Below are 9345 nucleotides of genomic sequence, written 5' to 3'. Positions count from 1 at the left end.
CCACCAGGGGGCGGGGCTGGCTGGCATGTGGTGCTGGGGGATTGAACCGCGGTCCCTGTGCTTTGCTAAACTTGTACTAAGTAGGTGCTTTAGACCACTGAGCCATCTCACCAGCCCTTGCAGTGAAATCTTGAGTATAGCTAAACAGCTACCCATTGACAAAATATAAATAATGAGTCTTGGGTACTCTTCTATAGAAAATCATGATGGTACTGTAAAAAGCTTCCTGCTGAGCCGGCGAGATAGCTCAGTGGACTAAGTGCCTGGCTTAGGTAAGTGCAGGGACCAGAGTTCAATCCCCAGTACGGGATGCTGCACCAGTCCCGCTCCAGGTACGCTGAGTCCACCACCAAGTCCAGGCACAGTGATGCACACCTGTAATCCCAGTGCTGGGGAGGCTGAAACAGGAGGATCACTAGAGCTGAGCTGCATAGTGAGACCCTGTACCAAATACATAAAAAACCAACACCTTTCCTGTTCTGTTACAGTACTTCATGCCAATGTGTGGCATGATTGATTTTAGTGGGCTTGTCACAAACAGCCTAATTTGGTGACTGTTCTGCAAAGGAGTCATAGCCAGCTAACACAAGGGAAGCGACCCCAGGTGCCCAGGCAGAACACAAGGACATAGGGGCTGGGGAGATGGCTCAGTGGAGTGAGTGCTTCCCTGGCAAGCGCAAGGGCCTGAGTTCAAATCCCTGGTTCTGAGAGAGAGAGAGAGAGAGAGAGAGAGAGAGAGAGAGAGAGAGAGAGAGAGAGAGAGAGAAACACTCAAGGACAGTGAGGGGCATGATTGTCCAGCAGGGTCTGGACCTGGGCTTGTTTTGACTGCAGAATAAGCTCGTATAATAGTTTCTACCCGGCATATGGTCATTTTGGAGCTATTTGTGATGAAATCTGGCTTAGAGGACATCTGCAAATGATTGGACAGTGGTTTGTAATTGGGGGTGGAATTTCTGTAATCACAAATAGGTATTTTGTGCAGGCACAGATAGGGCTAACGACTTAGCAACTTTAGCCTCCCCTAAGAACAAGGAAGAGGTAAAAGGACATCTTGGGAACCTTCAAAAATAACCAAAAAAATAATCTTAATCATAAAAAGCACATCTGTCTGTCTTTTATTGCCTACCACAATTGGATACTTCCTTTTTTTGTGGTACCAGGGATTGAACTCAGGACCTTGTGCCTGCTGCTTATGCCGCTGAGCTATATCCCTGGTCTTAGGATATTTTTTATTTTTATTTTTTTAATTTTATGTATTTAGTACAGGGTCTACAAGGTCTCACTATGTAGGCTGGACTCGTAGTGATTCTCCTGTTTTCAGCCTCCCAAGTGCTGGATTATAGGCGAGCACCACCATGCTCAGTCTTAATCACAGTCTCAGCAGGCCTTGGGGTTGGGGCCAGCAAACAGGCCCAGGATTGAACCCTGGCCACTGTGCTCTGCCTAAGCATGCGCTTTAATCTGCTGAGCTATCTGGACAGCCCCCAAGGATACTTTCAATAAGCAGCAGAAACATATCTTGATGAGAGGACTCACATATTTAGTGATCCCTTTGACTACTAAGAAAACTTATGCCATTTAAATTCTTTTTTTTTAAATTTTTATTTGTGTGTGTGTGTGTGTGTGTGTGTGTGTGTGTGTGTCCAGCTCAGCCCACCAGGGGGGAGGGCTGGCTGGCATGTGGTACTGGGGGATTGAATCGCAGTCCCTGTGCTTTGCTAAGCTTGTTCTAAGTAGGTGCTTTAGACCACTGAGCCATCTCACCAGCCCCAGCCATTTAAATTCTTAGGTAACCAAACTTTCCATACTTTAGAAGATAAGGACCTGGGCTGGTGAGATGGCTCAGTGGTCTAAAGCACCTACTTAGAACAAGCTTAGCAAAGCACAGGGACCGCGGTTCAATCCCCCAGCACCACATGCCAGCCAGCCCGCCCCCTGGTGGGCTGAGCTGGCCACACACACACACACACACACACACACACAAAAAAAAAAAAGAATCCTGATGGATCCAGAATTCTGTTTTTTTTTTTTTTTTAAAAAAAAAAGATAAGGACCTGCATAGTGGTTAATAAAATTTTAATTAAGTGGAGTTATGGCATAATATACACAATCAAACTTTCTAGGGAGTTCATAATATATATGGCAATGTGGACCCCCACCAAAAAAAGAGAGACATAAATAGGCCTTATTTGAAATAATTAGGAAAAGGCTACCATCTGACTTAGCAAAAACATCTGTACCCTAAGTATTTACAGAGAAATCTGTTTTTATTACCTCCAACTATAATTCATACTACAAAGGGAATTTAGAACTATAAACCTAGAACAAACAGGAACTAAATAAGTAAGCAAAGCTAATGACATTATTACTTTTTTCTGAGAGAGGATCTCATTATGTACTGTCCAGGCTGGCCTCCAACTTGTGGCAATCCTCTTGCCTCAGCCTCCTGAATGCTGGCATAAGCACGCAGCACCACTCCTAGTCGGACACCATTACTATTCATAATAGGGTTACATTATGTAATAATATAACATGTTTTCAGAACATTTTAAATAATGAAGAGTAACTACATAAGCTTAAAAACAATTATAAATGGTAAGTAAATTATGATTAGATATAATTTCTAAGATTCCATGTTTGAAAAAGTTGTTCATTTTTATTTGATATTTTTTTTTTTGTGGTACTGGAGATTGAACTCAGGACCTTCCGCTTGCCAGGCAAGTGCTTATGCTGCTGAGCTATTTCCCTAGCCCTTGATAGATTTTTAAAAAAAATCTTATTTATTTATTTATTTATTTGTGTGTGTGTGTGTGTGTGTGTGTGTGTCCAGCTCAGCCCACCAGGGGGCGGGGCTGGCTGGCATGTGGTGCTGGGGGATTGAACCGTGGTACCTGTGCTTTGCTAAGCTTGTTCTAAGTAGGTGCTTTAGACCACTGAGCCATCTCACCAGCCCGCCCTTGATAGATTTTTATTTGTAGGGGTTTTTTTTTTAGTGTATTTAGTACAGGGCCTACAGGATCTCACTATGTAGATTGGACTCATAGTGATTTTCCTGTTTTCAGCCTCCCAAGCACAGGAGTTACAGGCGTGTGCCAACACGCCCAGTTTCAATCTGTCTCAGTGTGCCCCAGGGGCACGGCTGGCATGGCACGCTGGGGATCCCTGCATCTGTCTAAGGAGATACTTCAATTTGCTGAGCTATCTGGCTGGCCTTTTATTTGTATGTGTGTGTGTGTGTGTGTGTGTGTGTGGTTTTTTTAAGTATACAGGTATTATTTTAATTTTTATTTACTTATTTTTGTGGTACTGGGGATTGAACTCCGGACCTTGTGCTTGTGAGGCAAGTGTTTATTCTATTGAGCTATCTTCTTGGCCCCTTTTTTGTAGTTTTGAGGCGGGTCTTGCTATGTAATCTGATTGGCCTGAAACTGTGTATCCCAGGCTGGCCTCAACCTTGTAGTGATCTTCCTGCCTCAGCCTCCTTGCTAGGATTGTAGGCATGTGCTGCAATGTTGGCTCAATAAGGTTTTATTTGAAATCTAATTCATAGTGGAAAAGATTCTGAGCTTTTTTTTTTTTTTTTTTTTGCAGAACTGAGGATTGAACTCAGACCCTTGCACTTGCCAGGGAAGCGCTTATTCTACTGAGCCATCTCCCCAGCTCCATTAACTTTATTCTTAAGAACCAACTAAACTGGTCTAAACTGTCAATAATTCTAATAAATGCATTTTTAGACAGTTTTTTCTGGGTATCTGCCTATTGGTCATTGATATACTATGTCCTTTGTTGTCATACTTAGTTAAATTTCCTGAAATATAAAGTCAAATTAATTTTTACTTGTCATACTTGCTAGTACAAATAAATATATAAGAATATAGGAGATGCACCATAAATCCTGTGTAGATATATGTAGTCTTTCATATAGAGTACTATATTTTGAGAACTCCTTTCAAAACAATGATGCTAAAATTCTGCAAGATCCTGAAATGAGTTTTGAGTCACTGAAGGAGGAGTAAAGTGTTTAACAATGTTTAAATTCAATTACACTTTTTTGTACCTTCTAGTTTTCTGAAAGGTGTTGATCTAAGCTAGTGTACATAACTGTTTTAAAAAAATCAAGTAATGAGCCAGGGAGATGGCTCAGTGAAATAAGTGCTTCCCTGGCAAGCGCAAGGGCCTGAGTTCAATCCCCGGTTCTGCAAAAATAAATAAATAAATAAATAAATAAAGTAACGGTACTGACAAGTAACAGTACTGACCAGCAGGATGCATTCCAAGACTGCCCTTCAGACACTTCAGTGCGTGAACACACTCAGACAAGCAAGTTCACGCAACCTCAAGATGCTTAGAAGCATGGATGCTGTTCAGCCAGTGAAGCCCAAGCCCTTCCCTCCCGTGATGCACTGCGATCCAATTTTCCTAAGTATGAAATGGGCCTTTCTAGTAGCTGTGCGAAAAAGCAGCAGAAATGGGCTTTTTTTCTAATTTAAGTTTATTAGTACATGTGTGTAGTACAGATTTGTACTCCTTGTGTAGAGTTGGCACATGCATGGAGCACATCTTAATTCCTTTCCTAGCCCTTCTCCCCTCCCTCATCTCTTGATTCCCTTCCTTTTTGCTTGCAGGATATTTATATGAGAACCCAGAATAAAAAAAGACCAAAATAAAATATGGATAATAGGAAGAAGGGAGACAGATCTTTCTCAAAGGGGAAGAGGACTGACCAAGAGACGGAAGGAGAGGGGAGGGGGAGGAAGAGAAAGGAACGAAGGAAAGGAACTGGGATGTAATGTGTGTGTGTGTGCCAGTGCCACTCAAGGACTATAAACATGGTGTGCTGCAAACATAAAGAGAAACTAGCCTTCTGTCTTGTTTGTTTTGAGACAGGGTCTTCTTATGTAGTTCCGACTGGCCTTGAACTCACTGTGTAGTCTAAGCTGGCCTCAAGCTTGTGGCAATCTTCCTGCCTCAGCCTCCCAAGTACGGGGATTACAGGTGTGCACCACCACACCTGGCTTCCAGACCTCTATAAAAACACTTCAATTGTGATCTTCTCCAAGTAGACATGAAACAAACAGTAACTATTTAATTTGTATCAGATGTGTTTCACTTCAGTTAATAGATAAGACTATCAGACACCTCATCAAATAATAAAATTCATCTTATTTTAAAAAATGATCAATTTTAGATATTCTCTAGATAGTTTAACCAAATATTTACTCTTCACTTGAGTATGACACAAGGTCATCACCCAGCACGACATAAGAGGCCGGTCTAGCTAGAAAGAAAACCCCTCCATGCACCGATGATATGAAGTCCATCACAGGAGAGAGGGATGTGTTTGTATAAATGCCCTCTCAACTACAATATTTAATTGAAAAAAGTTGACTCAGTGCCAGTAATTGGATCAACTGTTTCTGTATCCTTACAACTACTAAATTAATAATGTTTTGGTATTGTACATCTATCTATCTATCTATCTATCTATCTATCTATCTATCTAGATATCTATATCTTAATAAGTAATAGTCTCAAACATTTTTATTTCTTTTTTTGGCAGAACCGGGGATTGAACCCAGGCCCTTGAGCTTGCCACGGAAGCGCTTATTCCACTGAGCCATCTCCCCGGCCCCCAAACATTTTTATGGTTCCTTTTTCTTTAAGTACTGGGGATAGAAACCAGGGCCTTCACCCTCAACTACATTCTTGTCCCTTTGTAAACATCGTTTCAGACAGCATCTCCGTATATCACTAAATTGTATAGTGTGGGCTCAAACTTGTGACTCCCCTGCCTTAGTCTCTCACGGTGCTGGGATGACAGATTTCGAAGTAGTTCAAAATGCTATGCTTTGACATTGATGCAGCCTCTAATTGTAGAGAAATCAAGACTGACTAGAGCAATGGCAGGCTGAACGGCGGGGAGACAGCTGTTCTTCAGGCTTGAGCTATAACCCGTAACCCCTTAGGAGGCTGAGGCAGGAGGACTGCTGCAAGTTTGAGGTCAACATAGCAAGATCCTGCCTCCAAACAAGGAGGATCAAGGTATAATAAATCTGCCTTCTGCCTCTGACTCAGTGACAAAAGACACATAAAAGAAAAATAATGGCAAAGCTTCACCAGAAAATGATGAGTATGATGATGTAAAACCCAGAACACATAAGATGCTTAAAAGAAGTTCTTGTATCTTGGTCACTCCATATAATAAAGTAAGTTAAAGAGTGTTAAGGTTTACTTTTTTTTTCTTTAAAACCTTTCATTTGAAAGTTATTTATAATTATAAGGAACCGGGTTTCACTAAGTTGTATAGGCTGGCTTTGAATTTGTGATCCTCCTGCCCTCGCTTCCTGAGTGCTGGGATTACAGGTATGTACCACCATGCCTGGTTAGTTTGCAAAGAGTTTCAACTAACAAGAGAGCTCTAAGAAAAATATAGGAAAATCCTATGTAACATTAATATAGATTTGCCAGTTTTTTGTTTTGGGTATGGGGGGATGGACCCAGGGCCTTCTCACTGACCTCTACAATCCTGGACCATTATATTTGTTTATTTTCTACTTAAGAAAGGTTCTCACTAAATTACCTAGGAAAGCCTGGAACTTGCAAGCTTCCTGCCTCAGCTTCCCAAAGTGCTGGGATTGTAGGCCCACACCACGATGCCCAAGATGAAACATTCTGCCCCACTGCTCTATCGTTTCCTCTGATATATACATTATTATTCCCTCAAACCTTTTGAGCATAGATTGTAGAAACTCTGCCCTTCACTACTGAATATTTCAGTGTACATTTCCTCAGAACAAAAGTATTCTGTTAGGTAACCACAGTATAGTTCATACATTAGACAACATTTTATCTGATCTATAGTCCACATTTCAGTTTGGTTAGCTGTTCTAGTTTAATATAGATTTTCTTTCATCCAGTATAGGATTTAGTCCAAAATCACAATTTGCTTTTAGCTGTGCTTGTTTGTTTTAATTTAACTTTTTGAATAGGTAATATTTTCATATGGTTCAAAAAAAGTATGCTATTTAAAAACTTCTTTCCTGCTTCCCCATTCAGCTGGTTTCTATTGCTTCTACTTCCCTATCTGGTTACGGCTTTCTTAGACAGCCTTTAATTTCTCTATGCATTTGTAAGCATAACATTCCTGTTTTTTCCTTTATATGAAAAATGGTATAACCTGATATTAGAGGGATACACTATGACATTGACATGGGGAGTGATTTTTCTTTTAAACTGTGACTTAACTCCTACCTTGAGATTTAACTATCTTTATTTTCTGATTTTAAAAATATGTATACTTATAAAGGGAAGGGATAAAGGGTAAAAGAAATTGCACTGTACTGACAGAGACTTCAAGTTCTAATTATAGCCATACTCTATGGCCATACCACCCAGAATGTGCACCATCTTGTCTGATTTTTTTCCCCCAAAATATGGGTAATTCTTTGTGAAAGTCGGCAGAAAAGATTACATTAACTAGAGGGATATGCATAACAAGGGAACAAATTGGTAGAGCGGAAAGCGACCCACAGGATGGGAAAAAATAGTTCTAAACTGTACACCAGATATAGGCAAAACACACAAGAAACTCAACAACGACACAATATGCACACCAAAAAGTGTAGGAAAGATCTGAGTAGACATTTCTCAAAAGAAGCCCTACAAAGGCCCAAGAGATACGGGAGGAATTCACAGCATCACTGATGAAAAGCAAATGAAAACCACAAGATACCACCCCATCTTTGTTAGATACCCATCATCAGAAAGACAAAAGGTAACAAGGGCTGCTGAGGCTGCAAGGAAAGCAACCCTTAAGCAGCAGTGGTGAAGACAGAGTACTCAGAACAGAAAGCATTGGGAGGTGCCTCTCGGCTTCCAACTGCAGCTACCAACAAGCCGGCAAGTCCGGCACTAGTTATCCATCCAAAGGAAAAAGAGTCAGGATTGTGAAGAGACTTTCACACTGATGTTTATACTGAGTACCAGCCAAACTGCCACACTACGGAATCAGTCTCCGTCTCCATCAACAGATGAACAGATGAACAGAACATGTTGTAGCTGGGTGTGGCGGTGTGCGCTTGCCATTCTAGCACACTGGGAGGCTGAGGCAAGAGGATCAGATAGAGCCAAGCCCAGGCAACTTAGCAAGATTCTGTCTCAATAAATAAAAATGGGCTGAGGATATAGCTTAGCGTGAAGGCTCTGGGTTCAATCCTTAGCACTAGGAAAAACAAACATGGGGTATACACTCACTATGGAAAACTTACTTCGCCATAAGGAAGTACAAAATCCTGTCACTTGTGACAGCCTGGTTGAACCTTGAGAACATCACACTCAGTGAAGTCAGGCACAGAAAAACAAATACCACATGATCTCATTCCTACTTGGGATTTATTTATTTGTAAAACTGGGCCATTTTAATGTTTTTACAATTTAATAAATAGTTTTCTTGATGAATGCAGTCATGAGTTGTTCAGCAGTATTCAAGTTATGGTTTTCCTGATTAGTCTGTAGACTTCAGTAAGTGTAAGAAGTTATTGTATGAAACATCTGTCAACCTAGTAAGACTGCACTGATACATCCATCATTTTCAGAAGACTGATTTTTTTTTTTTTTTCTTTTGGTACCGGACCGGGGATTGAACTCAGGACCTTGCACTTGCAAGCAAACACTTACTCTACTGAGCTGTCTCCCCAGCCCACATCCATCATTTTCAGGATTGTTGGTTACCTGGGCATATTTACCTCCACCTTGCCTCCTTGTGTCACAAGGCCCAACTCGCTCACATTCACCTCAATCACTATTCCTTTGGTAGTAACACCCAAAGTTGTATACAGTGATGATGAAGAATCCTTTTTCACACTAAGCATTGGCAGGCAAAAGGTGGCTTTCAGGTCAGGATGTGTTACATGGGCCTTCTTAAAATATAAGCCCACTAGCCTAATGAATCTTTCCTATTTAGGTGGTTTTCTTGTAAAGCTATCACTACCAAAGTAGACTTTAGTAACCATGCTCTTCCATGCTTTCTTTTTTCTCTTTCCAGTTCAAATAACTTTTAATACTTCTGTTTCTCCTGAGGCATGAACTTTGGGCACAGGAACTTTCCATTTTCCCGCCTTTTCTTTTTGGTTTTTGTTTAATCATGTTGGGAAGTACTTCTGCACAAGATTGTCCTTCTCGGTCCAGCAAGTAGGCAGGTTCTGCTCCTTGTGGAGTCGTTCCATCATTTTTTTTTTTTTTTTTTTTTTGTGGAACCGGGGATTGAACTCAGACCCTTGCGCTAGCCAGCCAAGCACTTATTCTACTGAGCCATCTCCCCAGCCCCAAATATTTTATTTATTT

General features: G+C 41.0%; 1 protein-coding gene across 2 annotated transcripts in view; it reads right to left on the bottom strand.

The window, feature by feature from the left end:
* Positions 1-9345, bottom strand: part of Adk (adenosine kinase) — a 563958-nt gene that overhangs the window by 35409 nt on the left and 519204 nt on the right. The window lies entirely within an intron of this gene.

The sequence above is a fragment of the Octodon degus genome, unplaced genomic scaffold (assembly GCF_000260255.1).
Source record: "Octodon degus isolate 3935 unplaced genomic scaffold, OctDeg1.0 scaffold00005, whole genome shotgun sequence".
Taxonomy (NCBI): Eukaryota; Metazoa; Chordata; class Mammalia; order Rodentia; family Octodontidae; genus Octodon; species Octodon degus.
The sequence above is the reverse complement of the archived record's forward strand: the minus strand, read 5'-3'. Positions and strand labels throughout refer to the sequence as shown.